This window comes from Saccopteryx bilineata, chromosome 5, assembly GCF_036850765.1.
Source record: "Saccopteryx bilineata isolate mSacBil1 chromosome 5, mSacBil1_pri_phased_curated, whole genome shotgun sequence".
Lineage (NCBI taxonomy): Eukaryota > Metazoa > Chordata > Mammalia > Chiroptera > Emballonuridae > Saccopteryx > Saccopteryx bilineata.
The window spans coordinates 175,515,867-175,535,495 of record NC_089494.1 but is presented as its reverse complement, the minus strand read 5'-3'; the positions used below and the strand labels follow the sequence as shown (position 1 = coordinate 175,535,495).

At 38.2% G+C, this 19,629-nt stretch overlaps 1 protein-coding gene across 5 annotated transcripts in view; it reads left to right on the top strand.

The window, feature by feature from the left end:
• The first annotated feature begins 329 nt into the window (after positions 1–329).
• The window catches only part of TET2 (tet methylcytosine dioxygenase 2), a 140,069-nt gene continuing 120,769 nt past the window's right edge, over positions 330–19,629 (top strand). For 3 of the 5 annotated variants that reach the window (XR_010725656.1, XR_010725657.1, XM_066233114.1), the window contains exon 1: positions 330–731. The gene's annotated coding sequence lies outside the window, so the exon portion shown is untranslated. Of the gene's footprint in view, positions 732–8,943; positions 9,013–19,629 lie in introns of all 5 variants that reach the window. The other 2 variants (XM_066233113.1, XM_066233112.1) reach the window with 2 other exon arrangements.

The following is a 19,629-nucleotide window of genomic DNA, read 5'->3' as shown; positions in this document are numbered from 1 at the left end:
AAGAGGAGTGGTGTAGTAAGATGCCAACAAAAAGTTTAAAAGATTAATCTGGGGTCTTGCATCGTCGTGCCAGACACCTACGCCACGTCCGCCTGCGCGCCTGTCCCGCGCCTTCCCCCGGGTTTGAGACGCGTCCGAGGTCCCCGGGTGCCCCGAGTCCGGCCGCGGCGCCCAGGGGCTGGACCTTCCCCCGCGCCGCCCCGCCGGGCGCGCCGCTCCGCCCGCTCCGCTCGCTGCGCAGCGCGAGGGCGACCCAGGACCGCGCGCCCCAGAGTCCGGCCCGGGTGCCGCGGCCTTGGTGCGGGACGCCCCGGCTGGGGGGGGGGTGACTCCCTGGGAGAGGGGGCAGAGGGCCCCAGGGCGGCGGCGGCGGAGGAGGCGGAGGAGGCGGAATCCGGGCGGAGGAGGCGGGGGGGAGGAGGCCGGGCGGCGGCGTGCGGAGACGGCGGAGGAGGAGAGCTCGGGCGGCCGCCGCCTCCCCGCGAGCGCCGCGCGCCCAGGCCCGGCTGGCATGCGAGTCACGTCCGCCCCCTCGGCGCGGCCGCCCCGAGACGCCAGCCCCGCCGAGTGATGAGAACAGACGTCAAACTGCCTTATGAATATTGATGCGGAGGCTAGGCTGCTTTCGTAGAGAAGCAGAAGGAAGCAAGATGGCTGCCCTTTAGGATTTGTTAGAAAGGAGACCCGACTGCAACTGCTGCATTGCTGCGAGGCTGCGGGACGAGAACGAGGTCAGAGCGCTTCTCTTTTGCCGCGAAACTCTCCCTTTCCTCTCCCCTTCGCTTTCTCTCGGGCTTCCAGGGACGGGGCAGCACACCCCACAGTGTCACCCACAAATACCAAGAGGGAAAAGGGAAGCTTCACAAATTACTGGAGCCTCTTCAACATGGCTGACAAATAATAGTTTTAATTCCCCCCCTTCCTTAAACCTATAGTTCTGTTTTCTTCTCTCTTCTGCTATTGCTCGTCTACTTCGAACCCGGAAAAGTTACCTTTGTGACTTCCACCAGTCGGTTTCACGGTCTTTTATCCTCAAGGAAGTGATTTTTCTCTGCTTTCCTTTCTAAAATAGTTCAGCTTTGGGGGGCACTGCGTTTCCCTCGCAGCCCCCCACCTCCCCCCGTCGGTGTTAAGTCAGACGGGACTCGGGTCCATCCCAGCCCACCCCGGAAAGAACGCTGACGGGTTCCGACTCTTTTATCTGCTGTCGCTCAGGGTCTGGGTCTCGGTCTGCTCGCCTCTTCTCCTCCCGTGTCCTCTTTTTGGGGGACGTATGAGCGAGTGTCACGGGGAGTGAAACTGGAGTACACTAAGTGGGGTTTTGTGTTTTTTTTCTCCTTAGTCCGCGCGTTTTGTTAGTGGCGCCGAGTGAGGAAAGAATAGTTTCTCTGTTCCCCCAAACAAGACCAGAACCCACTTTCTCAGGGTGCATCAGCTCCGTGATGGGCTGTGCCTTGCAGCCTGGCGAGTGTGTGTAAGAGAATTTGTGGGCAAATCTGTGTCCTGGCTTTGTGCTTCTCCCGAATCCGCTTCGCTGGGCTCCCCGGTAAGTGACAGGCAGACACAAAGGCAGGCGCAGGCCCGGGGAGGGGGCAGACGGGAGGGGGAGCGTGGAGAGTTGGAAGACTGCAAGGTCAGGGGCGCCGAAAGAAATGAAACCCAATCCCAGCAAAGAAACAGAGAAGTAGAGAGCAGATTTTTAACAGTCCGGTCCAAATTTCTCTTTTTCTCTTGGCTGCTCTCTTTTCTCGGGTCTTTTATCTCTCTGCCTTTCTCTCTCTTCTCTTCCTCCCCCTTCTCCTACTCCACACACACACTTGAATCTTGATGAATCTCTTCACTGGGGCTGCTCAGGTCTAGGGTTAATAAGCTAACAGAGTTTCTATGGAGAGTTTTCTACCTATGGCAAAATAAAGTGTGGCCTGGATAGGCTCTTTGGGAAGGTCGACTATAAAATACGTTATTTGCTGGCTGTTGCTTTCATGACATACTTTTAATTGCATTAAGTGATTTCACCCTCTTCCCCTAGTGTTTAGGAACTGAAAGAAGGGTTATTTTCTAGTTGTTTGCTTAAAATTTAGTGAAAAAATTTTGCAGATGCTTGTCTAGGGAGTTGGATACATATATGAATGTCAAGTCTTAAATCATATATTATAATTTTCTCTCTCCAATCAGGGTTAGTAATGGTAGGTCCAAATCCAGAAATAATCATCAACAAATGATCTATCATAAAAGTAAGATTGTATCTTAGGGGAAGTTGAGATGTACAAGAAAAAGATCAATTTTGTTTGATTTAAGGTTGTGACTGTTGTTGCCTGGCTAATGAAATAGTTATATTTGCATTTTAATGGAAAGTTAAAGTACTGGATGTGAGTTATATTCTTTTACATATTTGCATGTGTGTTTCATTATAGGTTTGAAATAGAATGTAAATTTCAACACAGTAGATATTGATCTTCTTAATGTTATTAAACAGAAGTGTTAGTGAAGGGTTGGAAACTCAAGCTTAAGTTCATAAGACATGTATATGATTAAAAGATGGACAGAAGAAAACGCATGATAATAGACATTACTGAATAAATAAGATTTCTGAAACGATTAGTCCTCAGTAGTTCACGTTGTAACTCTATTTTGATCTCTGAAGAAACAGTTACCATAAGTTTGCTTTAATCATTGATACAAGAGGTTGTTTCCCATGGACAAGGGACAAGTATTACTCATCTGTGTGGAATAGAAACAGCTCATATGATTAGATAGTTCTGATAAAACATTAAAGAGAAAACAGGAATTTAGCATAATGCTTACTATTTGCTGAGAAAACCATGATTAATTATTCCAGCAGTTCAGAATTAAAAATAAACAATTCATTTTGCTTACAGACTAGTATCTAACTACTTTGGGGGGACTTTTCAAATATGGCATATACTGTCTTCAAGTTATTAAAATAATAATAGATACAGTATTTTCCACTCACATTGATAAATAAGACTACTTATATTAGTTAATTTTAATTTGGACCATGAAGGCTTGTTCTTTTTTTTTTTTAATTTTATATATTGACTTTAGAGAGAGGGAAGAAAGAAAGCAAGGGAGGTGTGGGAAGCATCAACTCTGTAGTAGTTGCTTCTTGAATGTGCCTTGACCCCACAAGCCTGGGGTTTCAAACCAGTGACCTCAGCATCCCAGGGTGACAGTTTATCCACTGTGCCACCACCGGTCAAGCATGGCTTCTTCTTTTCTATCATCAAATTTAGTTAGACTCTTGTTATTTTATGCATCCTATTTGCATGCTGAAAATAGCTGCTAATTTATGTTTTATGAGAGCCTCAGTGATTATAAGATCTGCATATTACTCACCAATCTGAACAAAATACCACTTTCCTTTGTTAGAAAAGACAAATCACTTGAATCATTCATTATGTAGCAGATAGTTTGTAATAAAAGACATAACCTCAGTTCTTCATTTACCATATCTGTGAGAGTTAGTACTACCTGGATTATCTAAAAATTTCATAGATAGAACTGTCGTGTGTAATTGATTAAGGGGAGTGATGGCAGACAATCACAAGATAGATAGTTTTTCTTTAATAACAGTATTGTTTCACTTATTCTCTTACAGAATTAATAGTTAATGAGAAGTGAACTCAGAATGAGGAAAGTCCCCTTCCTTTGTTTAAATTCACACATTTACGAAACTGTTCCTTTCTTGATGCTTTAATTGGATTTGACATTGTGCTGGTCCATGCCAGGAGCCAGAGAGACGGCTAGGATTTTGATGAGTGGCACATGGGCCTTCTAGACCTTGGCAGGTCAACATCACTTCCAGAGCAAGTGAAATGCACCTGTGGAAGACTTGTTGTGACAGACTTCCAAAGTCCTGCTTGGGCACTGGATTTGTATTAGGTAATAAAAATTGGAGTTAATGTTTTGGTTTCACTTGCTGAAGTTAGAATTTCTCTATCAGTCTCTCCAAGACTCCACCCATACACAGTGCTGTAAGCCAAATGTCACCATTGAAATCTATTTCCTTACTCGCTGACCTCATTAAAAAGCCCTGATGATTCATTCACAGACACACCTAGGCAGAAACTCTATTTTGCTTCTTGCCCCAAATGCAAATTGGTAAAATTTTATGAGATCTTATGAAGTTACCTTGAAATAAAATGTCTTCAAAAGCTATGGATGTTTGACATTCTAGAATGTCTGATACTTAGGAATATTAGTTCTGCCTTTTTGTGCTCTTAATGGCTTCTACTACAAGTGCAATTGTTGCTATTGCAACTTAATGGAGTTTAATAGTCTTACTTAGCATCTCAAATAACTAGAGGAAGTTTTCTTAGTTTTATAAACAACCATACCGACTGTTTTGCTATAATTGTTTTCTATTATGAGGACAGGTTAAACCCTGGACCAGCAGACAAGGTTGGTTCATCAAAATTATATTTTTCTCAATTATTATGCCATACTGCACAGTAGTTCTTAAGAGTAGTAATGGCACCACAAGCAGTAGCAGGAAAATCTCACAAGCCAGCTTTACAATTGGAGCCTTCACTGTGGGAGACTCAGGTTGCCAAGTAGAGCCAGTGGTTATCTTGAAACTGTGTTGGAGAACACAACCACAAATGATTTTGCCAAATATACAGTATTAACTTGGTCTGGATCTCCAGTTTCTATTCTGACTCATTGCAAAATCTCAGTGAATACTGTGGCATTATTTTAGGAGATTATGAAGTCCATCTGTTGGTTTAGTATATTGTAGGAGGGGAGAGTTCCAGAAGGGGAGAGGGTAAAGTGAGCACTCAAATAAAAAAATAATTATAGCTACCTACTCAATTCCAGCAATATTCTGATCCTATATTCTATATTGCAGAAAATCACTGACTTTAGATATGTAATCTTGTGTCAATAAAATGAATTTTGATTGCCCATTCCAAGATAGAAAATTCTATCAGCTTTGACTTATGTTTTCTCTACTTGCCATGAAATGCTATTAAATATGCCAGGCTTCAAGAAATAGAAAAAGATAGTAGGTGGATTTTCAGTACTTTCTTTAAAAATAAATTCAGTGATAATGTCAACCTATCTGCAATCTTGAGTTTAGAACTCAGTATTTTATACTTACAGGGGTTGTTACCCAAACTGACTTGAAAGCAAGCTCCAAATAATCTGAGAATTAAATTAAGAGATGTGAATAAATTGGGATGAAATGTTTTTGAAGGACAATATAGAACAAAAAATGAACTGGTTGCTTCACAGAAAATACTATATTTTTTTAAAATTAGATTTATATCTGTTGATAGAGTATTAAATCTCATTTCTATGTCTTTTTGTTCCCTAATAGAACCTAGTGGTAGCTTAGTCAAGATTAAATGAATGGGAGGGTAGCGTGGGTGGGGGGAGGTGTGAAGGTGGTCAATGGGTACAAACTTCCATTTGTAAAATGAGTAAGTTCTGGGATGTAATGTATAACATGGCCACTGTAGTTAGTAATATGGTGGTGTATATTTAAAACTTGCTAAGAGAGTAGATCATAGAAGTTCTCATCACATGCGTACACACAAAAATTATAACTATGTAAGGTAAGTGATGTATTTACTAACTTTATTGTGGTAACCATTTTCTAATATATATACACATATATCAAATCATTATATTGTCCACCTTAAACTTACACAATGTTTTATGTCAGTTGCACCTCAATAAAAACTGGAAAAATATTTAATGAATGACAGAACTAGCAAAATAAATGTTATTTAATTAGGACATGTGTAATATATTCTCAATCATAAGAGAAAAATAATGTAAAAGGTCTTGGTGATGACAATAGTAATGATGGTACTTTTTTCTTAAATGTAACTTCTAAAGTCATCCATTGTCCACATACAGTTAGTAAATTAATACCGGGATTACATACTCTTACTTAAATTTTTTATTGAGATACTTTTAGATTCATATGGAGTTGTAGGAAATATAATTCTCATTGGGCATGTACATTCTGCTTTATTTTTTCCAGTGGTAACATTTGCAAAACTGTAGTTTAATATCACAATCAGCATATTGACATTGATAGAGTCTGCCCATCTTATTCAGATTTCCCCAATTTGTTTCTATACCATTCTATCATATGATCAGATATTTTAAAACTATTTTCCTGGAAACAAAAGTTAAACAGAGTTCTACTTCATCAGTCATGTGATTGTGTTAACATGACTTATCAAAATATGCCTCAGAATAAGTTTTTCTTTACTTAAATGTTTTTTTGCATAAATGCCTTTGTGTTCAAAATAGATTAAGTTGTGTTAATGGTTTATGATATTGTAAGATAGGTCATTTAATTTTCATCACAAATAGTAGAGATAGGTGTTATTACATATCATCCGCATCTCAGGTAAGAAAGCTGAAGCAGAGTGAGGTAAAATAACTTGTCCAAGTTTCTACAGCCAGTAGATGGCTTAGCTAAGATGGGAAGTTAGGCATCCTGTCTCGAGAGCTCATTTACCCACTGTGCTGTGTAGCCTCATTACTATTAAGAATAGAAGTGTAGCTATAATGTAGGCTACATAGGGAAAGTCATAAAAGAAGACTTAAAATTTATAGTTTTCTATGTAGAAACTTGTATTTGAATACTCATAGCAGCATTACTAATAATTTTCAAAAATCGGAATTACTCAAATGTCCATATATACATAAACTGTGGTATATTCATACAATGGAATATTATTCAGCAATAAAAAATGGACTACTGATACATGCTGCAATGCAGGTGAACCTTGAAAGAAGTAGGAAAAGGTCACATACAGTATGATTCCACTGATATGAAATGTCCAAAATAGTCACATTTAAAGAGACTAAAGTAGATTAGTAATTGCTAGGGGCTGGAGACAAGGGAAAGGGGACTCACTGCCAATCAACATGAGGTTTCTTGTAGGGGTGTTGAAAATATTCTACAACTAGATAGTAATGATTGCACAACTCTAAAAGACCCTGAACCATATACTTTATAGAGTGGATTTTATTTTATGTTGATGATATCAATAAAGTTTTGATAAAAACGCATACCATTGATAATCTATGTGACTTTCAGAAAAGATCTCCTGTCTTATGCAAAGAAATGTAGGTACTGTTTGAATTTACTTGTGTGAGGCTAAGGATATTTTTCTAGAAATGTGATGCTATCAAGTTTTATGTAGTTGCCTTTCTCTCATAGATGAAAAGAAGAAGGATACTTAATCACACAAAAGTTTACCATTGTTTTTAGTGATGAATGTGAACCCTTAGGACCTCTCTGAGATGATTCATTTGACAGGTGATAGGTTACATGACTTGGTGAACAGGGCTTAATATATAATTGCAAGAAATTTTTCTCATGTATATTCAGTTACTTAGCCATTTTCCAATTAATTCAGGAGATGCAACCCAAATGTTAAAAGGAATGGCTAAAACTGCTGCCAAGTGTGTAGCTTAAAATTAAAATGACAAAACATTTCTTGCACTTAAGCAAAGAATTCTGTTTCTGTGTACTGATACTGTAGTACATTATAGACGTAAAATAGGGTTGAGAAAGAAATTGCTCTGCCGCAGTCTTCATGATGCCAGGATGAAGTGAAGAAAAGTTAGGGTCAGAATGTTGATGGCTCTCCCATGTTTTACAGCACATGGCCACAGTCTTTACAGACACCAACAGAATTTTTCCAAACTTATTAATAATAAAATGAGTAGAGACTTTTAGGACTAGTCCCTGTGAAATTAGGACTTAGAGTTTTGTACACACAGGTGAATTACTTGGGGTTGGTTTATTTGAATTTCTAACTTTATGTAATTCTAGATACCAGACATTCTTCTTGTTGAGTAATGCTTATCTCTCTTCTTATACTGATGAGAATGTTGGATTGCTGCCAGTTGGATCCCATAGCTCGGGGCCATGAGTGATAACTGGGGGGGGGGGGGATCAATGATCAGTGAAGCATTCTGCTTTAATAATGTATACCTGTTATTCTACTCAATAAGGAGATGTCTTGGCTTTATACAATTACTGTGATCATTACTTTTTCAAGGAAGAACTGTGGAAATGACCCAGAATTTGACTTCTTAAGAGTATGATTATGGTGATTCTTGTAGGTATGTTGTATATTTGTGTAGGCATAAGTTAGACTCTCATGTTAGAACCTTTAACCCATCAAGAAGTTGACATACTGATGATAATGGAAGCAATAGGTGGAATATAGGTCTGGTCCTACTTACGGGAGAAATGAGTAGCTTACTTGTACTTACCCTTTCTTGTTTTCTCTTAACACTAACACTTTGTGAAAAACTTCAGCTGACTACTTGAACAGATTTTTATACAAGTATCTTCACAATATTCAAAGGAGTGCTCAGTGGGTTTGAGTGTAGTACTCCATCTTTGCTTTTTTAATGCACTTCTAAAAATTATAATCCTTTTAGCCTGACCAAGTAGTGGCACAGTGGATAGAGCATCAACCTCTGGGATGCTGAGGACCCAGGTTTGAAACCCCGAGGTCGCCAGCTTGAGTGCGGCTCATCCGGCTTGAGCCCGGGTTCACCATCTTGAGCGTAGGGTTATTAGCTTGAGTATGGGATATTGACATGACCTCATGGTCACTGGCTTGAGTGGGGAGTGAGGGGTAAGAGGTCATTGGCTTGGCTGGAACCTCCCGGTTAAGGCATATATGAGAAGCAATCAATAAACAACTAAAGTGCCTCAAGTATAAGTTGATGCTTCTCATCTCTCTCCCCTCCTGTCGGTCTCTGTCACACTAAAAAAAATAAAATAAAAATTTAATCCTTTCAAACAAATTAGATATATAGAAAATAGGATATATTTATTTGTGTTTATGTTTTTAGCATTGATTTTTATAAATACTACAGAAGATACACTGTATTAAAAAACAAACAAACAAAACATAGGGCTGTGAATTTTTGCAGATGGACTGCTCTCACCAGAGAGCGAAATTATCTATGATCAGCTGTAGACTCAAGTGATCTTCCGTTAAGGTATGACATAAATAGTATTGATATTTTTTATTTGCTACTTTTATTATTTAGAGAATTTCACAGTTCTGTGGATGCTGCTAAGTAATGATAATTCTAATTACTCTTGTCATGTCTCATTAGCTGTTGCCATAACCTGCCTTATCAAGTCACTTATTTTCTTGATAGAGTAATAAATCTAGTGTCTATGTCCAGATTATACTTTAATGGAAACTACTCACCCAACTCTAAGGATGGGTTTTTATTATAGTTTCCTCAAGTTGGTATATTTTTTGTCTTGCAATATAGAATAGGCTTAAATGCCATATTTCCCCGTGTATAAGACGCTCCCATGTATAAGACACACCTTGATGTTGAGACCCCAAAATTTGAAAAAAAAATATTACATGAAGTTATTGAACTCAAGTTTTATTCATTATAAAACTCATACAACTCCTCATCACTGTCAAAACTCCCATCTGTTAGCTTGTCCTCCTCTGTGTCTGATGACGGATCAGTCTTCATATATTGCCTCGTCTTCAGTTCTATCTATGGCATTTGAAATGCCACAAACACGATATAAGACCCATCCAGTTTTCAGACCCCAATTTTTTCCAAAAAAAGGTGTGTGTTATACATGGGTAAATACGGTAATGATAGTGAAACCCAGAGCATATAACATGAGCTGAGTTATTCCTTATTTTTTTTCTTCCCTGTCTGCATTAAGAAACAAGGGCACCTTTCAAATTACCGTAATTAGCCTGACCAGGCGGTGGCACAGTGGATAGAGCGTTGGACTGGGATGCGGAGGATCCAGGTTCAAGACCCCGAGGTTGCCAGCTTAAGCACGGGCTCATCTGGTTTGGGCAGAGCTCACTAGCTTGGACCCAAGATCTCTGGCTCGAGTAAAGGGTTACTCAGTCTGCTGAAGGCCCACGGTCAAGGCACATATGAAAAAGCAATCAATGAACAACTAAGGTGTCACAATGAAAAATGATGATTGATGCTTCTCATCTCTCTCCATTCCTGTCTGTCTGTCCCTATCTATCCCTCTCTCTGACTCTCTCTGTATCTCTAAAAAAATAAAATAAAATAAAATTACCTTAATTATTCGTTTTGCTGCTTCTAAAGGAAAGCAGCAGAGCCTGAAAATAATACAAAGCTATCACACCCAGATTCCATCCCTAATATACTCTTGTTCCTATTAATTTATTTTTTAATCTGTTTGTTCTCTCAGCACTTTTTCCATTTTTGTTTGAAGTCTCTTACTTTGAAGTTATACATTTTTTATATTTGCCATGGGCTATAAAATTCTCTCAACTCTTTTATAACCTTTCATGATTTTTGCATTAAATGGATTGCTTTTAGACACTCTCTAATTAGTTTGGATAATTATTAGCTTTTTATTTGTTTTACTGCATACTTCTTAACAGAACAAGAAGTCATTCCTGCAATTAAAGTGTCTGATAGTTCATAAAATTAAAGTGTACTTCTTAAAAAGTAAATTCATTTTTCAAACATTAATTCATTTACATTTATATTTTAATGTACCAAACATAACCACGACAGGAGAAATTCTATAAATGGATACTTTTCAAATGTGAGGAAGGAGAAATCTTCCAAACTAAAAATACTCACCACATATATTATTTGTTTTAGTGAAAGGAGCAGGTACATTTTAGCAGGAAAGCACATATTAAACTTTGTACTCTAGATTTAATCTATGTTTGTTCTAATTCAGCCATCCAAATGGTTAAGTTTTCTCCTAGGAAGGTAGAACATTGATACTTGACATTAAGAGACAGTTACATTTAATTTTTGAATGTCTACCACATTGTTGCTTGGGGAAAACAAAGCTAGTAGATATTTTGCTATAAAGACTTACCTTTTTAACGGTTATCACTTGATTTTGTGTTTCTACTGAAAATCAAAATTGGAAAGGACATTTGATTATTGACTTTGGTAACTAAATGTTCAGTATTTTGAAATTTAACCTGTTTACTCTTTAGTGTGATTCTTAGTTCGAGTAGGGAATTTATAGACACTTACAGACAAATGGGTAATATCTAATTTTTTTTTTTTTGTATTTTTCTGAAGCTGGAAACGGGGAGAGACAGTCAGACAGACTCCCGCATGCGCCCAACCGGGATCCACCCGGCACGCCCACCAGGGGCGATGCTCTGCCCCTCCGGGGCGTTGCTCTGCCTTGACCAGAGCCACTCTAGCGCCTGGGGCAGAGGCCAGGGAGCCATCCCCAGCGCCCGGGCCATCTTTGCTCCAATGGAGCCTTGGCTGCGGGAGGGGAAGAGAGAGACAGAGAGGAAGGAGGGGGGGGTGGAGAAGCAAATGGGCGCCTCTCTTATGTGCCCTGGCCGGGAATTGAACCTGGGTCCCCCGCACGCCGAGCCAACCGGCCAGGGCAATATCTACTTTAAAAACCATTTTATTATGTGTATAAGAGATACAGTACAAGGAATTTTTAAAGAAATGACTTAAAACCCATGCTTCAGACTTTGTTGCAGAGTATTTTCAAATTATTTTTTATTTATTCATTTTATAGAAGAGAGAGAGAGAGAGAGAGAGAGAGATAAAGAGAGAGAGAGAGAGAAGGGGGGAGGAGCAGGAAGCATCAACTCCCATATGTGCCTTGACCGGGCAAGCCCAGGGTTTTGAACTGGCGACCTCAGCATCCCAGGTTGATGCTTGATCCACTGCGCCACCACAGGTCAGGCATTGCAGAGTATTTTAAGAAACAAAAGTTTAATTTACTACTGATAGTTTTGCTTTATTTATTTATTGCATTGTTATATATTGTCATGTTTTAAATAATTCTGAAGGTTATGGGAAACTTTTCATATTCAGGGGTAAAAAAAAACCAAAGACAAAAAAATCCCCAAAACTTAGTTGTTGACATTATTGGTAAGAATTTAGCTTCTTTAAGGAATGAGTTTGTTTCCTGTTCACAAACTCATTGTAAAATATAAATAAAATGTAGATGTGGGTGAAATTTTTAATAAAAAGACAAGGCAAAACACTAAATTGTGTTTCTGTTCACCTAAACAAAACCATTGGCTGTCAGTTGTCACTTTGCAAACCATTTGCCTACTTAGTATGTCTCCAGTGGTGTGTAATTCCTTTCATAATACTTCAGTCCACACTGAAGTAAATAAGCAAATAAAAAGAAGTCGTTTTAGGATGAGAGCAGACACAAAGTGCATTCAGAATACATTGGTGAAATTACAGAAGTCACTTTAAATTTAATTAGGTAGGGAAGTTAATTTTGATGCTCTCTTTAGGTCAGGAATTACTTAAAGAAGGAAAGAAATGCAGTAGAGATTGGTCACTTCATCCAGTTCTTCCATGCAGTGATTATTTTTTGGGGGGAGGGGAAGGAGGTGAAAGGGAGAAAGCAAGAAAAAGAAAGAAATCACCTTTAGAGATAATTTATTGACGTTTATATGCTCCTTCGAGGGGCCAAAAAATGGAAGGTTTTTCTTTGGAGCTTGTTGATGCTTTCTCGCCTTCCGATTACACGCAGTCACGTCAACATTTGACACGTGGGTGCCCTGAGCATGGCAGTGCTATTTACAAACACCATCCTAGGATTCCAGAGGCTCTTATGTAACAGCTGAGAGAGTACAGGGCTTTGTGTGTCTGTAGGCGGAGGAATCAAACAGTTTAATTCATAGTCCGGGAGCCCTTGTCTGGCTCTGACAGGGTCATGAACCAAAGATCAAGGTGTCTAGGTCAGGATTCACCCACTCAATAAGCTGTTTTTCTACCAAAGCCTCAAAGGCTGTGCCTTAATATAGGTTTGATCTGTTTTTAAGTCCCACAGCCTGCTATGCCAGACTTCTTCCTGATTTAGGGAAATGTGGGCAGATTGTGCCTTGGTTCTGGTTGTAATTACAGGGCCACTGTGTCTGAAGTGCATGTGCCTGCAGCCCAGTCTCACAAATGCTCTTTTTTTTAAGTGGATTTTCATATGTGTAAGCATCTTCAATATGAGGAAATTCATAATCCAGCTTGCTGAGCTAGACACTCCAACCACAGATTACTCAAGGAAATGGTTGTTTAAGCACCTCCCCTTTCTACCCCGCACCCATCTCCCCCCCCTCCCTTCCCAGTTCCCCATCGCCACACTCCCTCAGCTTTCCTCCAGTTTCAATTCCATATCAAGACTTGAGTTAAAAATCTTTTTTTAGTTGTTTATACTTAGAGAATTGTTTTTTCCTTTCCCAGATTGTTTTTTATTTATGTTTATCAATAAAAGGAAAGTCTTGAGTTAAAAAAATAATAAAGCATCAAGAATTTAAATGTCTAATCCTATGTATGTGTTATATGTTTCCTGGTGCTTTTCATTGTAAATCGTAAGATAAAAGATGACTGGTTGGAATATTTAAAATACAAGTAAAAATTTTTTTTAAGAACTCATTTATTGATTTTCCAGGGTTGGGGGTGGGTGAGCGAGAATATCAACTCATAGTTCCTTCACTTTTGTTATTCCTTGCTTGCTTGTCGTATGTGACCAGGAAGCCCCAGGGTTTCAAACGGGTGACTTCAGCATTCCAGGTCAATGCCAGCACAGGCCAAGTTAACATAGGAGTAAATTTTGAGTTCTTTTTATATTGTATATTAGCTGGGTATCATAATCGATTATCCAAAAATACAACTCTTTTTGTGTAACAAAGAATTGAAATTAGATCTTTGAAAAATAAAACTTGTTAATTAAAAAATAGGTCTATTTGAACTTTTCTTTCCTAGAATATTAATCTATTTATCTATCTATCTAGTAATTATATTACCTTTCTAGAAAGAGGAACGGTCAGAATCTTTGAAAAGCGGTAGTACTATGAAAGAAACGATTCCTGACCTGTGGTGGTGCAGTGGATAAAGTGTTGACCTGGAATGCTGAAGTTGCCAGGTTTAAACCCTGGCTGTCTGGTCAGTGCACATAGGACAAACAACAACTAAAGTCAAGTAATGATGAGTTGATAATTTTCACTCTCCCCTCTGGAAAATCAGTAAATAAAATCTTTAAAAAAGTGAATTTAACTTTTAAAAATAAAAGTTCTTTTTTCAAGAGATAAACCAAGTAACAAATTTGTGCTAAGTAATAAAGAGAAATTTAATATGTTTAGTATAGGAAATTTAGTATATTTGGTATAAGAGAAATTTAGATCTGGAAAAATTTAGAGATTGTCCAAATCTAAATTTACATATGAGGTTTAGAAATCAGTTTTAATTATTAAATTTACTTAAATAAATTTAGCTGTTTAACATCTGAGTTTGTTTTCATTTGGAAGAAATTACTGAAAGAGCACCTCATTTAACTAATACAATGAAATCTAAGGATGGACGTTTTTTATATCTGTTGCTGAGTAAAAGTTTCTTCTAGATTTGAAAAGACATAACTTATTTAGTGTTTAACAATTCTAAGATTCTGTACATTTCTAATAAATTGAATTAAGATATGGTAAAAATAAATTATAGACTCTTTTTTAGAGAGAGAAAAACAGACAGGAAGGGAGAGAGGGATGAGAAGCATCAGTTCTTTGCTGCTCCTTAGTTGTTCATTGACTGCTTTCTCATATGTGCCTTGACTGGGGGCTCCAGCTGAAGCAGTGACCCCTTGCTCAAGGCAGTGACTTTAGGCTCAAGCCAGCAACCTTGGGCCTCATATCAGCGACCTTTGGGCTCAAGCTAGTGATCTTGGGGTCATGTCTATGATCCCATGCTCAATCTGGCGCCCCCTGTGCTGAAGTCGGCGGCCTCAGGTTTTGAATGTGGTCCTCACCATCCTAGGTCAACTCTATCCAATACACCACTGCCTTGTCAGGCTAAATTATCAACTTGAAAAGGTTCTTTTCATTTGCTTGTTTTATTACTGTGCTTTTCAATGTTTTGGTCTGAAGATGGCATATTTATCTTTTTCATGATGTAGGAGACAAGGGAGGCAGAGAGCAGGGTCTCTTCCCTTATAGTACTGCCCAAAGGGAGTACCCCTAGCCCAAGGCATAGTTATCTTAATCACTCTAGGCCCAAATAGTCAAAGTTTGTGTGAAATTATATACTTATGAGTATACTTTCCTGCTAAGAGCAGTGTCATGTCTGAACACTCTTAGGCTTTCACAAGAATCATCTTACCCTATATTGGAACATTAATATTGTCTCCTCTTCTTATACCTTTGATGGATAGATAGTAAATTATATGTGATATAAGCTAAAAGTAGTCAGAGTTTGATAAAAGCTGTAAAGTTAATGCATTTTTGCTAAGATATATTTTAATATAACTTTCATTTGACTATAATTTCACTTGAAGTGGCAAGCATGCAATAAAAATTGATTTATTTAATGAATGAACTATCTTCATAAAGATGAGACTAAGTGGTAATTGTCTCTATTATAAAATACCAAGAGTGTAGATTGAATATGAAATATACATACAAGAAGCAATGTGGAAACTTTAGGCTGTTTATCCCTTTAAAATTACTACTGAGTGTGTGTGTGTGTGTGTGTGTGTGTGTTGAACTTTTGATACATGACTTAAGTTCTCCTGGTAGAAGTGGTTAATTAAACAAACCATAGTCAAAACTGCTGTCTATGAATATAAAATGAAGAAATACTGATGTCATGCATTTTTATCAGATATCATGAAGTTGCATGAAATTTTCAGGGTCTTTTGTATAAACTGCTTTTATATGGTTCTTTGAGAAGATAAAGAATCAAATATAAGCTCATACATAAAAACAGCTGTCTTGGTGATATAAAGAGTGGCTCTAGGATGTTCCCTCTTGCCTGGGAGTTCCAGGTCATCCTGATGCCTTCCCAGGTGGTCACGCAAACATGACTTTAAAGTTTATACAGTGTTTCAGAATTCTGAACACCAGTGTTGTAACAAGGGAGAGAGGTGGAGAAGGACTAGTCTGTAGCTCATAAACTGTTTAATGACCTGGATCACAAATACTGATAAGGAATAAGGAAGCACAGATTATAGTAAAACTTGACTGGGGGTGTAAGGGGGAAACATGGTAGACGCTTAAAGGAGGCTTTCCCCTAACACCCATCATTATTTATTTTAAACTATCATTACCACCCAAAAGAAGCTTTCTACTTTGAACTTAAAATAGTAGCACTTAACTGGGATGAGTAAGTGCTTTAGTATCCAAGGACTGGAGGTGATGAAGCTCTTAAGAGTCACTCTCTTTCATAACCAAGCTGACTCAGGCTCTTTCAGAAGTTACAGTAACTTAACCATCTCTAGTAATGTTACTGGGTACCTGCATATCATGTTACTACGTACCAATACGGAGTTAGCGCTGCCATTTTCTCATTTTAAAATTGTTTCTCACCCATTATTTATTTCTGAAAGAATATTATTTCTTTCAGAAATATTATAGAAATGATTTTTAAACTCACTGAGTGTTATAAGGCTACATTGCTTAACATTGTAATCTGTTTAAGAGCCTGTATCTGCAACAACATGGGGGGTGGGGCCTTCCTATCTGGTAAAATCATGATAAAAGGGAAAGAAAATGTAAATGATACTTTTGGAAAATATATAATAATAAAGTGGTGGTATACATGCAGCTAAATACCAGCAATGATGTTTACATGGAAAAGTGTCTAAAATAGTAAGAGGAAAATATGTAAAAAATGAGACTATAAAGAGTTTTCAATGTTCTTTTTCCCATATATAACAAATTATCAAACACTTTTTTATTCACCTTTCTTTGAACTTTTAATGGTTTATTTATTTATTTTTGGACCGTGTGTTTAATTCTGTGTGCCTGTATGCTTGTGTTTGAATGTTTTTGTGTTTTAGATTTGCTATGTAAAGTAGAGATGTTTCCAGCTGCTTACAAGGTTTTGCTACTTGGAGTCCCACCATCTTCACTCCAGCATTTTATTGTATCACCAGATTTTCAAAAATGCAGTACATTTTAAAACATAAAATCATAGAATGTTGTTGGCTGAAAGGGACTCTAGAGACTCTATCTATTGCAATTACAAATGAGAAAATGGAGGCTTGGGAAGGGAAATACAGTTGCCTCAAATTGCATAATAGAATATTTATCACTGATAATAGCCAATATAGAGTAAGTTTTTACATTGTGTTAAGCACCATGGTAGGCATTTCCCAGAGATTATTTAATTCTCACATCACTTCTATTTTTGTTAGTGCTTTTATTTACTGAGGATGAAACTAGAATATGGAATTAATAACTTCCCTCTGCATTTGGAGTTATTTTTGCCATCTTCCTATTTGCAAATTTATTACTAAGCCCCATAAAGTATTTTACCATGCTTATTTGCCTTGCCTCTGTCCATTTCTCCTTTCCTCGCCCGTTCTTTTTCACTTTATTCTGTTGTGACTCGAATTTCTTTCTCCTTGGTGTTTTCACCTCTCTGACCTTTCTTTCCCATCCTCTTTTCTGCTTTTTACTATCTTTTCCACCAAAGGAACCTACCTACATTGCCTTCTTTCTAAAGGATCAAAATCAACTCCTAAACAGCTAGATGTCATCAAACACTGGTCTTTGGTGTTAGATCTAGTTTTAAATCCCGACTTTCCTTCTTATAAGCTGTGTATGTTCTTACTCAACATAGTAGCTTTGACCTCTCTGATCTGCTTCCGCAGCTGTAAAATGAGAGCAGCTAGTAAAACCTATCTCACAAATTGCTGAGACAGTCAGATGAGTTAACAGAGATCAAACATTTAGCATATTATTTGACAAAGTTGCAGTGATTGCATGAACTTTTGTTCACTTCTCCAGCATGTGTTGAACATCCATGTACTAGGGATGAAGAGAGCCATCATCCTTATCCTTGTGGAGTATACAGACTACAGTATTAGGAAAGAATCAACACTGTGTTTTTTTAAAAAAATCAAGTGAGATGGAAATCATAGGACTCACACTCTGGTCAAGTGAGGAATTTTCTAAGATGCTTCCAGCCCTTTGGTCAAAGATATGATTCTTCAAATGCCTGGATGGCCCTAAGTTCTACTAGAATTGACATAGCTTTCGCATCTTTGGGGCCTACAGAACTACGCAAGTCTAACAGCATAGTCTCTGAAGAATGCCTGTGGGGGAAGAGATAAAAGATTATTTCCATCTCCTTTATTGTTTCAATCAAGACAGAAACTGTGAGCCTGTAGTTTCATGTGTTCACAGTCATCTTTTACTGTCTTTATTAGATAAAGTAAATGAAAAGATACAAGCTTGCTCAGAGAAATATAAAATGATAGCATGCACAATTTAAAAACTGCTAAGGAAGCCCTGGCTAGGTAAACTCAGTTGGTTAGAGCATTGTCCTGCTATGCCAAGGTTGCAGGCTTGATCCTTAGTTGGGGCACATACAAGAATCAACCAATGGCCTGACCAGGCAGTGGTGTAGTGGATAGAGTGTCGGACTGGGACATGGAGAACCCAGGTGCAGAACTCTGAGGTCACCAGCTTGAGTGCAGGCTCATCCAGCTTGAGCGCAGGCTCATCCAGCTTGAGCACGAGATCATAGACATAACCCTGTGGTCGCTGGCTTGATCCCAAAGGTCGCTGGCTTAAAGCCCAAGGTCGCTGGCTTGAGCAAGGGGTCACTTGCCCTGCTGTAGTCCCCCCCCACCATCAAGGCACATATGAGAAAGCAATCAAATCAGTGAACAACTAAGGTGCCACAGTGAAGAATTGATGCTTCTCATCTCTCTCCCTTTCTGTCTGTCCCCTCTCTCTGACTCTGTCAATAATAATAATAATAATAATCAACCAAAGAACACATAAATAAGTGAAACAACAAATCAATGTTTCTCTCTCTCTTCTCCCTCTCCTCTCTCTCTGAAATCAATAAATTTAAAAAATTGAAAAAAAATATACTACTAAGGATTATAGGTGTTGCTTGTTCTTAGTGTGTTCCATACCTCACATTAGGAACAGAAACAGACACCTGGCCTACTTTGCATAAAGATGGACAGTCTTGTTCTCCTCCTAGGAGCTTCCCATGGGAATGAAAATTCCTTACATGGTGTTACATAGGACTTGGGACGCATGTGAAAGATGTTTTGGAATCTCCCATAAGTTAACCGTTTAAAATATATCAGCTATTTACGTGTCAGCAATTGTCTTCTTTCATCAAGACTTGAAGTTTTGTTGAGAGCCAAGATCCCATCTTGTGTGTTTGTTAAATCTCACACAATAATTAGTGTGTAACCTAGTGCATAGCAGACCTTTAACACACATACATACCTACTTACTGATAACACTGTTGTTGTGTGTAGCTTGAAAATACTCGAGTGCTGTTGTAAGTCTGAACTATCATTTCTGCAAAATAAGGTACTCAAAATAGGTGTGTGTGACTGACCAAATTATTTTCTATAGTGACTTTTCAAAATTACAAGGACATGGTAACAACAAAACCAAACAATTTTAAACAATACAATCAGAAGTAGGTCTTTATTCTCTCCTGTAGTAATACATTTAATCTTCAACATTACTAATGTCAGACCATACCTTTTTGATTTTCCATCATGTGAGTTGTGAAAATTAGTATTCCTTATTTCTATTTTCTTTTCTTGCCTTCTGACAACTTCTAAATTCTATATCATTGTTCTGTATTGCCAAGTTTATAATGTTTTAATTGTTCTGT